Source organism: Arachis stenosperma, chromosome 3, assembly GCF_014773155.1.
Source record: "Arachis stenosperma cultivar V10309 chromosome 3, arast.V10309.gnm1.PFL2, whole genome shotgun sequence".
NCBI classification, from domain to species: domain Eukaryota; kingdom Viridiplantae; phylum Streptophyta; class Magnoliopsida; order Fabales; family Fabaceae; genus Arachis; species Arachis stenosperma.
Window position 1 is genome coordinate 51,551,120 of NC_080379.1, and position 14,650 is coordinate 51,565,769.

The following is a 14,650-nucleotide window of genomic DNA, read 5'->3' on the forward strand; positions in this document are numbered from 1 at the left end:
AGAGGGTGGTGGGGTTGGTGGGGATCCTGTGGGGTCCACAGATCCTGAGGTGTCAAGGAAAAGTCATCCCTGCACCAAATGGCGTGCAAAAATGCACCCTTTGCCAATTTTGGCGTTAAACGCCGGGCTGGTGCCCATTTCTGGCATTTAACGCCAATTGCTTGCCCTTTTCTGGCGTTTAACGCCAGTCTGGTGCCCCTTTCTGGCGTTAAACGCCCAGAATGGTGCCAGACTGGGCGTTAAACGCCCATATGCTAGCTTCACTGGCGTTTAAACGCCAGCAAGTTCTCCTCCAGGGTGTGCTATTTTTCTTTTTGTTTTTCATTCTATTTTTGCTTTATCAATTGATTTTGTGACTTCTCATGATCATCAACCTACAGAAAACATAAAATAACAAAAGAAAATAGATAACATATAACATTGTGTTGCCTCCCAACAAGCGCTTCTTTAATGTCAGTAGCTTGACAGAGGGCTCTGATGGAGCCTCACAAATGCTCAGAGCAATGTTGGGACCTCCCAACACCAAACTTAGAGTTTGAATGTGGGGGTTCAACACCAAACTTAGAGTTTGGTTGTGGCCTCCCAACACCAAACTTAGAGTTTGACTGTGGGGGCTCTGTTTGACTCTGTTTTGAGAGAAGCTCTTCATGCTTCCTCTCCATGGTGACAGAGGGATATCCTTGAGCCTTAAACACAAAGGATTCTTCATTCACTTGAATGATCAATTCACCTCTGTCCACATCAATCACAGCCTTTGCTGTGGCTAGGAAGGGTCTGCCAAGGATGATAGATTCATCCATGCTCCTCCCAGTCTCTAGGACTATGAAATCAACAGGGATGTAATGGTCTTCAACCTTTACCAAAACATCCTCTACAAGTTCATAAGCTTGTTTCTTTGAATTGTCTGCCATCTCTAGTGAGATTCTTGCAGCTTGTACCTCAAAGATCCCTAGCTTCTCCATTACAGAGAGAGGCATGAGGTTTACACTTGACCCTAGGTCACACAAGGCCTTCTTGAAGGTCATGGTGCCAATGGCGCAAGGAATTGAGAACTTTCCAGGATCTTGTCTCTTTTGAGGTAATTTCTGCCTAGACAAGTCATCCATTTCTTTGGTGAGCAAAGGAGGTTCATCCTCCCAAGTCTCATTACCAAATAACTTGTCATTTAGCTTCATGATTGCTCCAAGGTATTTAGCAACTTGCTCTTCAGTGACATACTCATCCTCTTCAGAGGAAGAATACTCATCAGAGCTCATGAAAGGCAGAAGTAAGTTCAATGGAATCTCTATGGTCTCATTTTGAGCCTCAGATTCCCATGGTTCCTCCTTGGGAAACTCATTGGAGGCCAGTGGACGTCCATTGAGGTCTTCCTCAGTGGCGTTCACTGCCTCTTCCTCCTCTCCAAATTCGGCCATGTTGATGGCCTTGCACTCTCCTTTTGGATTTTCTTCTGTATTGCTTGGAAGAGTGCTAGGAGGGAGTTCAGTGACTTTCTTACTCAGCTGACCCACTTGTGCCTCCAAATTCTTAATGGAGGACCTTGTTTCAGTCATGAAACTTTGAGTGGTTTTGATTAGATCAGCGACCATGGTTGCTAAGTCAGAGTTGTTCTGCTTAGGATTCTCTGTCTGTTGCTGAGAAGATGATGGAAAAGGATTGCTATTGCTAAACCTGTTTCTTCCACCATTATTGTTGTTGAAACCTTGTTGAGGTCTCTGTTGATCCTTCCATGAGAGATTTGGATGATTTCTCCATGAAGAATTATAGGTGTTTCCATAGGGTTCTCCCATGTAATTCACCTCTTCTATTGAAGGGTTCTCAGGATCATAAGCTTCTTCTTCAGATGAAACGTCCTTAGTACTGCCTGGTGCAGCTTGCATTCCAGACAGACTTTGAGAAATCAAATTGACTTGCTGAGTCAATATTTTGTTCTGTGCCAATATGGCATTCAGAGTATCAATCTCAAGAACTCCTTTCTTCTGAATTGTCCCATTGTTCACAGGATTCCTTTCAGAAGTGTACATGAATTGGTTATTTGCAACCATTTCAATTAATTCTTGAGCTTCTGTAGGCGTCCTCTTCAGATGAAGAGATCCTCCAGCAGAGCTATCCAAAGACATCTTGGACAGTTCAGACAGACCATCATAGAAAATACCTATGATGCTCCATTCAGAAAGCATGTTAGAAGGACACTTTCTGATCAATTGTTTGTATCTTTCCCAAGCTTCATAGAGGGATTCTCCTTCCTTCTGTCTGAAGGTTTGGACTTCCACTCTAAGCTTACTCAATTTTTGAGGTGGAAAGAACTTTGCCAAGAAGGCATTGACTAGCTTTTCCCAAGAGTTCAGGCTTTCTTTAGGTTGTGAGTCCAACCATATCCTAGCTCTGTCTCTTACAGCAAAAGGGAATAGCATAAGTCTGTAGACCTCAGGGTCAATCCCATTAGTCTTGACTGTGTCACAGATTTGCAAGAATTCAGCTAAAAACTGATGAGGATCTTCCAATGGAGGTCCATGGAACTTGCAATTCTGTTGCATTAGAGAAACTAATTGAGGCTTAAGCTCAAAGTTGTTTGCTCCAATGGCAGGGATAGAGATGCTTCTCCCATAGAAGTCGGGAGTAGGTGCGGTAAAGTCACCCAGCACTTTCCTTGCATTGTTGGCATTGTTGTTGTTTTCGGCTGCCATGGGTTCTTCTTCTTTGAAGATTTCTGTTAGGTCCTCTACAGAGAGTTGTGCCTTAGCTTCTCTTAGCTTTCGCTTCAAGATCCTTTCAGGTTCAGGGTCAGCCTTAACAAAAATGCTTTTGTCTTTGCTCCTGCTCATATGAAATAGAAGAGAACAAGAAAATGTGGAATCCTCTATGTCACAGTATAGAGATTCCTTGAGGTGTCAGAGGAACAGAAAAATAGATGGAAGAGGGAGAAGAATTCGAACTTAGTGAGATAGAGTTCGAATTGTGCATTGAGGAGGAGTGGTACTCCATAAACAGAAGGATGTGAGAAGAGGGGAAGAAATTTTCGAAAATTAAGTAAAAGATTTTGAAAACATTTTGAAAAATTGATTGATAATTTTCGAAAACTAAGAGTGGGAAAGAAATCAAGTGGTTTTTGAAAAAGATTTTGAAATTAGAAGTTAAAAAGATATGATTGAAAACTATTTTGAAAAAGATGTGATTAAAAAGATATGATTGAAAAGTTATGGTTTTAAAAAGATATGATTGAGAAGGTATGATTTGAAAAAAACAATTTAAAAAGATTTGATTTTAAAAATTAATGACTTGGCTAACAAGAAAAGATATGATTCAAACATTAAACCTTTCTCAACAGAAAAGGCAACTTACTTGAAATGTTGAATCAAATCATTAATTGATAGCAAGTATTTTTGAAAATGGAAAGAAATTGATTTTGAAAACATATGATTGAAAAGATATGATTTGAAAAAGATTTGATTTTGAAAAACTTTGAAAACTTGAAAAAAAATTTGCATTAAAAACAAAATCTTCCCTCTTGTGCCATCCTGGCGTTAAACGCTCAGAATGGTATCCATTCTGGCGTTTAACGCCCAAAATGCTACCCTTTTGGGCGTTAAACGCCCAGCCAGGCACCCTGGCTGGCGTTTAAACACCAGTTTTCCTTCTTCACTGGGCGTTTCGAACGCCCAGCTTTCTCTGTATAATTCATCTGCTGCATGTACTGAATCTTCAATTCTCTGTATTATTGACTTGAAAATAGAACCAAGATCAAATAAACAATGCATGCAAGACACCAAACTTAAAATGAGACACTGGACTCAAACAAGAAACATAAAAATATTTTATTGGTTTTTATGATTTTGTAATTTTTTTTGGATTTTTCGAAAATTAAGTGGAAAAGAAAATAAAGATATCAAAATTCTTAATCAGAATTCCAGGAATCATGCAATGTTAGTCTAAAGCTTTAGTCTAAAGGAATTAGACATGGATAGCCAAGCTTCAGCAGGACATTGCATTAAAGAGCTAAATTGATGAGAATCAATCAGCTTTGGTGATGATAAGAACATCACCTTGAAATACTAGAATTCATTCTTAAGAACTCTGAAAAAAAATACCTAATCTAAGCAACAAGATGAACCGTCAGTTGTCCATACTCGAAACAATCCCCGGCAACGGCGCCAAAAACATGGTGCACGAAATTGTGATCATCAATGGCGCCATCAACATGGTACGCACAATTGCAATCTCAACTCTTTATCACAACTTCGCACAACTAACCAGCAAGTGTACTGGGTCGTCCAAGTAATAAACCTTACGCGAGTAAGGGTCGATCCCACAGAGATTGTTGGTATGAAGCAAGCTATGGTCACCTTGTAAATCTCAGTCAGGCAGACTCAAATGGGTATAGATGATGAATAAAACATAAAGATAAAGATAGAGATACTTATGCAATTCATTGGTGAGAATTTCAGATAAGCGAATGGAGATGCTCTGTCCCTTCCGTCTCTCTGCTTTCCTACTGTCTTCATCCAATCCTTCTTACTCCTTTCCATGGCAAGCTGTATGCAAGGGTTTCACCGTTGTCAGTGGTTACCTCCCATCCTCTCAGTGGAAATGTTCAACGCACCCTGTCACGGCACGGCTATCCAGCTGTCGGTTCTCGATCATGTCGGAATAGAATCCAGTGATTCTTTTGCGTCTGTCACTAACGCCCCACAATTGCGAGTTTGAAGTACGTCACAGTCATTCAATCATTGAATCCTACTCAGAATACCACAGACAAGGTTTAGACCTTCCGGATTCTCTTGAATGCCGCCATCAGTTCTAGCTTATACCACGAAGACTCTGATCTCACGGAATGGATGGCTCGGTTGTCAGGCGAGCGCTCGATTGTCAGGCGAGCAACAACCATGCGTCGTGTATCAGGAATCCAAGAGATATCCACCCAATCTAAGGTAGAACGGAGGTGGTTGTCAGTCACACATTCATAGGTGAGAATGATGATGAGTGTCACGGATCATCACATTCATCAAGTTGAGGAACAAGTGGTATCTTGGAATAAGAACAAGCTGAATTGAATAGAAGAACAATAGTAATTGCATTAATACTCGAGGTACAGCAGAGCTCCACACCTTAATCTATGGTGTGTAGAAACTCCACCGTTGAAAATACATAAGAACAAGGTCTAGGCGTGGCCGTGAGGCCAGCCTCCCAATGATCTAAGATCTCGAGTGATCAAAAGATGATCCTAAGATCAAAAGTGATCAAAAGATGATCCTAAGATCAAAAGTGATCAAAAGATAAAAATACAATGGTAAAAGGTCCTATTTATAGGGAACTAGTAGCTTAAGAATTACAAAGATGAGTAAATGACATAAATATCCACTTCCGGGCCCACTTGGTGTGTGCTTGGGCTGAGCATTGAAGCATTTTCGTGTAGAGACTTCTCTTGGAGTTAAATGCTAGCTTTTGTGCCAGTTTGGGCGTTTAACTCCCACTTTGGTGCCAGTTCCGGCATTTAACGCTGGGAATTCTGAAGGTGACTTTGAACGCCGGTTTGGGCCATCAAATCTTGGGCAAAGTATGGACTATCATATATTTCTGGAAAGCCCAGGATGTCTACTTTCCAACGCCATTGAGATCGCGCCAATTGGGCTTCTGTAGCTCCAGAAAATCCACTTCGAGTGCAGGGAGGTCAGAATCCAACAGCATCTGTAGTCCTTTTCAGTCTCTGAATCAGATTTTTGCTCAGGTCCCTCAATTTCAGCCAAAAAATACCTGAAATCACAGAAAAACACACAAACTCATAGTAAAGTCCAGAAAAGTAAATTTTAACTAAAAACTAATAAAAATATACTAAAAACTAACTAAATCCTACTAAAAACATACTAAAAACAATGCCAAAAAGCGTACAAATTATCCGCTCATCATTCATCATGATCTTGAAAATGTTCTTGGTGTTCATCTTGATATTCATAGTGTTCTTGGATGCATCATTGGTGTTGATCCAAAAATTTTCATGTTTTGGGTCATTTTTATGTTTTCTCTCTCATCATTAAAAATTCAAAAATAAAAAATATATCAGTTCCTTATTTGTTTCAAAATTTCGAAAATTTGAGTTGACTTAGTCAAAAATTTTTAGAACTTAGCTATTTCTTACAAGTCAAGTCAAATTTTCAAATTTAAAAATCTTATCTTTCTAAAATTGTTTTTCAAAAATCTAATCTTTTTCATTTTTTTATTATTTTCGAAATTTTTAAAAAATTTATTCTCAAAATCTTTTTCTTATCTTTATTTCAAAATTTTGAAAACTTTACTAACAATTAATGTGATTGATTCAAAAATTTGAAGTTTGTTACTTCCTTGTTAAGAAAGGTTCAATCTTTAAATTCTAGAATCATATCTTTTAGTTTCTTGTTAGTCAAGTAATTAAATTTTAATTTTAAAAATTAAATTGTTTTTCAAAAATATCTTTTCTATCACATCTTTTTCAAAATTTTATCTTTTTCAAAAATTTGATTTCAAAAGATCTTCCAACTTCTTATCTTTTTAAATTAAATTTCAAATCTTTTTCAACTAACTAGTTGACTTTGTGTTTGTTTTAGCTATATCTTATCTCTTTTTCAAAACTACCTAACTACTTTCATCTCTCTAATTTTCAAAAACTTCTACCTCTTTTTCAAAATTCTTTTAATTAACTAATTGTTTTAAGTTTTAATTTTAATTTTTCTTTTAATTTTCGAAAATCACTTACTCTTTTTCAAAATTAATTTTCGAATTCTCTCCCTCTCATCTCCTTCTATTTATTTATTTATTTACTAACACTTCTCTTCATCTCAAGAATCTGAACCTATCTTCACTCTTGTGTTTGGATTCTTGCCTTTTCCTTCTTCTATTCCCTTCTTCTTCTACTAACATAAAGGAATCTCTCTACTGTGGTAAAGAGGATCCCTATTACTATTTTCTATTTCCTTCTTTTTCATATGAGCAGGAGCAAGGACAAGAATATTCTTGTTGAAGCAGATCCTGAACCTGAAAGGACTCTGAAGAGGAAACTAAGAGAAGCTAAATTACAATAATCCAGAGACAACCTTACAGAAATTTTTGAAAAAGAAGAGGAGATGGCAGCCGAAAATAATAATGCAAGGAGGATGCTTGGTGATTATACTACACCTACTTCCAAGTTTAATGGAAGAAGCATCTCAATCTCTGCTATTGGAGCAAATAACTTTGAGCTGAAACCTCAACTAGTTGCTCTACTACAACAGAACTGCAAGTTTCATGGACTTCCATCAGAAGATCCCTACCAGTTTTTAACTGAGTTCTTGTAGGTCTATGAGACTGTTAAGACTAATGGAGTAGATCCTGAAGTCTACAGGCTCATGCTTTTCCCCTTTGCTGTAAGAGACAGAGCTAGAATATGGTTGGATTCACAACCTAAAGATAGCCTGGACTCCTGGGATAAGCTGGTCGTGGCCTTCTTGGCTAAATTCTTTCCTCCTCAAAAGCTGAGCAAGCTTAGAGTGGATGTTCAGACCTTTAAACAAAAAGATGGTGAATCCCTCAACGAAGCTTGGGAAAGATACAAGCAGATGACCAAAAGGTGTCCTTCTGACATGCTTTCAGAGTGGACCATTTTGGATATATTCTATTATGGTCTATCTAAATTCTCTAAAATGTCACTGGACCATTCTGCAGGTGGATCCATTCACCTAAAGAAAACGCCTGCAGAAGCTCAAGAACTGATTGACATGGTTGCAAATAACCAATTCATGTATACTTCTGAGAGGAATTCCGTGAGTAATGGGATGCCTCAAAGGAAGGGAGTTCTTGAAATTGATGTTCTGCATGCCATATTGGCTCAGAACAAAATGTTGACTCAGCAAGTCAACATGATTTCTCAAAGTCTGAATGGATGGCAAAATGCATCCAATAGTACTAAAGAGGCATCTTCTGAAGAAGAAGCTTATGATCCTGAAAACCCTGCAATAGCAGAGGTAAATTATATGGGTGAACCTTATGGAAACACCTATAATTCATTATGGAGAAATCATCCAAATTTCTCATGGAAGGATCAACAAAAGCCTCAACAAGGCTTTAATAATGGTGGAAGAAATAGGCTCAGCAATAGCAAGCCTTTTCCATAATCTTCTCAGCAACAGACAGAGAATTTTGAGTAGAGCACCTCTAATTTAGCAAACTTAGTCTCTGATCTGTCTAAGGCCACTTTAAGTTTTATGAGTATGAAACAAGGTCCTCCATAAGAAATTTGGAGTCACAAGTGGGCCAGCTGAGTAAGAAAATCACTGAAACTCCTCCTAGTACTCTCCTAAGCAACACTGAAGAGAATCCAAAAAGAGAGTGTAAGGCCATTGACATAATCAATATGGCTGAACCTAGGGAGGAAGGAGAGGACATGAATCCCAATGAGGAAGACCTCATGAGACGTCTCTCAAGCAAGAAGGAGTTCCCTATTGAGGACCTAAAGGAATCTGAGGCTCATATAGAGACCATAGAGATTCCATTAAACCTCCTTCTGCCATTCATGAGCTCTGAAAACTATTCTTCCTCTGAAGAGGATGAAGATGTAACTGGAGAGCAAGTTGCTCAATATCTAGGAGCCATCATGAAGCTGAATACCAAACTGTTTGGTAATGAGACTTGGGAAGGTGAACCTCCCTTGCTCATTAATGAACTAGATACTTGGATTCAGCAAACCTTACCTCAAAAGAGACAAGATCCTGGCAAATTCTTAATACCCTGTACCATAGGCACCATGACATTTGAGAAGGCTCTGTGTGACCTCGGGTCAGGCATAAATCTTATGCCACTCTCTGTAATGGAGAAGCTGGGGATCATTGAGGTACAGCCTGCCATATTCTCATTACAAATGGCAGAAAAGTCAGTAAGACAAGCTTATGGATTGGTAGAGGACATGTTAGTGAAGGTTGAAGGCCTTTACATCCCTGCTGATTTTATAATCTTAAATACTAGGAAGGAGGAGGATGAATGCATTATCCTTGGAAGACCTTTCCTAGCCACAGCAGGAGCTGTGATAGATGTTAACATAGGAGAATTAGTCCTTCAATTGAATGGGGACTACCTTGTGTTTAAAACCCAAGGGTGTTCCTCTGCAACCATGGAGAGGAAGCATGAAAAGCTTCTCTCAGTGCAGAGTCAAACAAAGCCCCAACAATCAAACTCTGAGTTTGGTGTTGGGAGGCTACAACCAAACTCTAAGTTTGGTGTTGAATCCCCACATCCAAACTCTAAGTTTGGTGTTGGGAGTCTACGACATTGACCTGATCATCTGTGAGGCTCCATGAGAGCCCACTGTCAAGCTAGTAACATTAAAGGAGCGCTTATTGGGAGGCAACCTAATTTTTATTTATCTAATTTTATTTTTATTTTATTTCTTTTTTATATTTTATTAGGTTCATGATCATGTGGAGTCACAAAATAAATACTAAAATTAAAAACAGAATCAAAAACAGCAGAAGAAAAAAGCACAACCCGGAGGAAGAGCTTACTGGCGTTTAAACGCCAGTAAGGAGCATCTGGCTGGCGTTCAACGCCAGGACAGAGCATGGATCTGGCGTTGAATGCCAGAAACAAGCAACATCCTGGTGTTTGAACGACAGGAATACACCCTGAGGAGAGCTGGCGCTGAATGCCAGAAACAAGCATGGAACTGGCGTTCAATGCCAGAAACATGCTGCAAATGGGCGTTGAACGCCCAAAACAAGCATGAAGCTGGCGTTCAACGCTAGAAACAAGCATCAATCTGGTGTTGAACACCAGGATTGCATGCAAAGGGCGTTTTACACGACTCATTGGTGCAGGGATGTAAATCCTTGACACCTCAGGATTTGTGGACCCTACAGGATCATCTCAGGATCTGTGGACCCCACAGAATCCCCACCTACCTCAACTCACCCTCTCTCTCTTTTTCACACAACCCAATAAACACTCTTCCCCAAAACCCTTCACCAATCATCTCAATCTCTCTTTCCCATCACCTATTCACCACCTACATCCATCCACTCTTCCCCATAAACCACATGATGCATTCGCATATTTGCCATTTTAACTAGTTAGTTTAGTTAGTTTTAGCTTAGTTTCGTTCACTTTCTTTGAAATAAACAAGCAATTTTGTGAGTTTTCCTCCATGCATTCATAAACCAAGAACTAAGTGAAATTTGGCATAATCTATGCAAATGATTCAAGAAGTTTATATGCAAATTGAGGTGAATGATTCTCTTGAAAATTATTGCATAAGATGGCAAAACTTTGAGGAAAATTCTTTGGTTTATGTTAGGTGATGAAGCAAGAAGACAATGGAGCAAGGAAAGCTTGGAATAAGGAGGAATAGCAAGTTGGAAACTTGGAAACCAAGTTGGCAACTTGCTAATGAATCTCCAGCATAATTGGCAGCTTGACCTTCTCCTCTTCAAGGATGAATAACTTGAACCATAGGGATCCAATTGGGATGATTTCCATTGTGTTGAGAAGCTGACATCAAGAGCTTTCCAACGCTATACAATAGTCCATAATGTCGTATGAAATGGAAGCTCAAATCAGAGGAAACTCTAAGCCCCAAAAACAAGGAAAATGAAGTGGAGGAGGGGAATGGGCGTTGTAACTAGCGTTGTTGCCAGTAACTTGGGCAACAACGCCCAAGATGAAGAAAGAAGCAGCATCCAGCACGTTGCCAACGCCCAGAGCACGTTGCCAACACCCAGAATGCTTCCAGTAGGCGTTGTCACTGGCGTTGTTGCCAATAACTTGGGCAACAACGCCCAAAATGAAGAAAGGAGCAGCATCCAGCACGTTGCCAATGCCCAGAGCACGTTGCCAACGCCCAGGAGCTTCCAGTGGGCGTTGTCACTGGCGTTGTTGCCAGTAACTTGGGCAACAACGCCCAGACAGCCTGACCTTCCTATCTTCAATGACTTATATCTTGAGCTAGAGAACTCCAAATGAGATGATTCCAATTGCATTGGAAAATAGACAATAAGAGCTTTCCATCCATATATCATAGTATGGGATTGTAGTTCATTTGAAGATTCAAGAGCCAGCTACATTTAGAGCCTCAGAAACACTGGGCGTTATCATGGACGTGCTCACCAAAAACGCCCAGCCCAGGCAGCCTGACCTTCCCCTCTTCAAAGGAGCATAACTTGAGCTATAGAAATCCAATTGAGGTGCTTCCAGTTGCATTGGAAAGCTGACATTCAGAGATTTCTAACCATGTATAATAGTCTATAGTGAAGCATGAAATTGAAGCTCAAGCAAGAGGCAACTTTAGGCATCAAAACTGAATTCAGAGAAGGCCAAAACACTTAGCAACAATTTGGGCTGGGAACGCCCAAGCCCAGGAAATTCCTTGCACGTTGCCAACGTGCATAGAACTGGCGTTATTGGCAACAACGCCCATTTTGGGCCTGAATATATGAAGAAATGGCTCTTGTTCTCTACACCCTTTTCAAAGGCAACTTCTTCCTTCATTGGACCAGGAACTTAACAATGGAAAATCCCACATTGCCAACCCAATTGAGGACCTCCAAATGAGCTTTAGGAGTAGTATAAATAGAGTAGGATTTTGTACTTGGGGGACTCCTCTCCCACACTTAGAGACTTTTACTATGCACTTTTAGTAGCTTACTTTGACAGCTTTCAGAGCTTTTGGGGAGTATACCCGAAAGCTATTTTGTCTTTCTTGCAACTTTCAAATTTCAGTTTTAAAAGAACTTCTTCATTCTTCATTTCTTCTCTATTCAATTTTAATGTTTATCTTTGCAATTGTTGTTGAATTTAGAGCTATGATTCACTAAACCCCACCTTCATTAGGGGGAGGAGCTCTGTTTATTTGAATGGGTTGACAACAATTCTTCTCTTTCTCAATTCAAGTGGTTCATCCAAGAGGAAACTCTTGTTCTTCACAGATTCAATTACATTCGAGAGAAGGATTGAATCTATATGAATTGTATGGTGAACTTGAGAAAGAATCCATAGAATTCAGTTTAGAGTTATCCTTTCATGATTTCTTTGATCAATACACTTTGGGTTGGTATGTGAGATGTAACCTCCCTTGGTTGAGATCCTGGAAGTTGTGTGGCTTTGGATTAGAAATTGAGCTTCACCTCTTCTCATGACCAATTAGATCACGAGAGTGGCAATTGATTGTGTTGAGAGAAATTGGATTGCCAAGAGATTGGGATCCAATTATTCACAATCTGCCATGGATCTATATCCATGATTAAGAAGGAGTTGAACCAAGTCAATCCATGATAATTTACATCTCTGATCCCTAATGATCTCTCCATCATTAATTCTCATCTCTTTTGTTCTTTAGTTATTTTGAATACCCACTACCTAATTCCCTTTTACTTTCTTGCAATTTATCATTCTGTCACTTATATTCTGCTTCCTACTTCCTGCAATCTAGTCCTCTGCTCTCTAAATTCTGCAACATTTACTTTCTTGCAATTTACTTTCCATGTCATTTATGTTTCTTGCACTTTAATTTTCAGCTATTTGCTTTCATTTTCTTCTTTTATTCTAGTTCTTTAAATTCCTTGTCATTTAATTTTTTGTAAGTACATTCAAAAATCAATTCTCATGAATTCAAAACCATGTTTGCTTGACTAAATATACCATTTAACTAAAATTACTTAATCTACCAATCTCCGTGGGATCGACCTCACTCTTGGTGAGTTTTATTACTTGATGCGACCCGGTATACTTGCCGGTTGTACGTGAATTCTAAATTTTTACGTATCAAGTTTTTGGCGCCGTTGCCGGGGATTGGAAAAGATTGACAATGATTAAGTGAAAGGTAGTTTAGATTAAGCATTTTTTTATATTTTTGCTGAGCCCACTAACTGTTTGACACTTTGTTTCACTAACTTCAATTCCACTCTAGTTATAGAGTGTCTCACTTGTGATTTTGGTTTTGTTTATGTATGTCAGGAGCTAATAGACTTAATCCTGAAGACGAGAGGACCCTCCGAAGGATAAGGAGAGCAGAAAGAGCGAAGGGGAGAGTTGGTGAAGAGGAATCAGAGGGAGAAGACCAAGTTATGGAGGACGACATGCACAATCCTCCTGGAGGGGTCGAGAACACTGATGGACCACCTAGAAGGGTGTTATCTTCTTACACCATCCCTGATCCAAAACATTGTGGGAGCAGTATTGCCACTCCAAATGTTCATGCCCACAATTTTGAGTTGAAACCTCAGCTCATCACCTTAGTACAAAACAACTGCTCCTATGGAGGAGGACCTCTTAAAGACCCAAATCAACACTTGTCTGTCTTTCTGAGGATATGCAATACAGTGAAGACAAATGGAGTGCATCCAGATGTCTACAAACTGCTACTATTCCCATTCTCTTTGAGGGACAAAGCCACTCAATGGCTAGAGTCATTCCCCAAAGACAGCATCAACAATTGGAATGACCTGATGAGCAGATTTCTAGCAAAGTTCTACCCACCTCAAAAAGTCATCAAGTTGAAGACAGAAGTTCAAACTTTCAGGCAAATGGACGGGGAATCTTTGTATGAAGCCTGGGAAAGATACAAAGCATTAATGAGAAGATGCCCACCTGACATGTTTAGTGATTGGGTCAAACTCCAAAATTTCTATGAAGGCTTAAACTTAGAAGCAAGGAAGGGACTAGACTACTCATCAGGAGGATCACTCAACATGATGAAAACTGCTGAAGAGGCTCAAGACCTCATTGAGATTGTGGCAAACAATCAGTATTATTACTCATCAGATAGGCAACATAACCCAGCCCCAAAGAAAGGCGTGATGGAGCTTGAAGGTGTTGACGCTATCTTGGCACAAAATAAGTTAATGCACCAACAGATCCAGCAACAAATGGAAATGATAACAAAGAGAATGGATGGCCTCCAACTAGCATCAGTGAACACAACAAATCAATCATCACTTGAATGGGGCCAAGGTGAAGGGACCACTGTTGAACAGCCACAAGAACAAGTTCAGTACATGCAGAATACTTTAAATTTTCAGGATGAATTTCATGGTGATACATACAACCCATCCTGGAAAAATCATCCCAACCTAAAGTGGGGTGAAAACCATTGGCAAAAGAACAATAACCACAACCACACCCGTAACACAAACAACCAAAATCACCATGCCACCAACACTAACCAATATAGAAAAACACAAAACACATATCAACCACCTCATAATAATTCACAGACTCACCAAAACAACTTTCCTACACCAACATCCAACTCACAAAATTACCACACTAATCCTCCCAATAACTTCCAACAACAACAATCAACCCCCATCATACCCCCAATTGACCATCATGAGACCAGAATCTCCAATCTTGAAGCCACCTTACAAGCACTTACTCAAACCACACAAGCACTTGCTCAAAGCACTCAAACCTTAATAAAGGGACAAAAGGAACATGATGCCACTATAAAGAACCTTGAGCGACAAGTGGGACAAATGGCTAAACATATCACAGAGCTAGGTGAAAAGCGAGCATTCCCTAGTACTACTGAAGACAACCCAAGAGATACAGGAAAATCCATAAAATGGGAGGAGTGTAAAGCAATCACCCTGAGAAGTGGAAAGAGAGTGGAGACAGAAGCCATCAGTCAGGAAGAGCACAACAAAGAAGGCTTAAAAGA

The 14,650-nt window shown here is 39.6% G+C and overlaps 1 non-coding gene across 1 annotated transcript; it reads left to right on the forward strand.

The window, feature by feature from the left end:
- Nucleotides 1-2,174: 2,174 nt before the first annotated feature.
- On the forward strand, nucleotides 2,175-2,282 carry LOC130972038 (small nucleolar RNA R71). Its single transcript, XR_009083240.1, has one exon. It is a non-coding gene; the product is annotated as a small nucleolar RNA R71 (small nucleolar RNA).
- The last annotated feature ends 12,368 nt before the right edge of the window (nucleotides 2,283-14,650 follow it).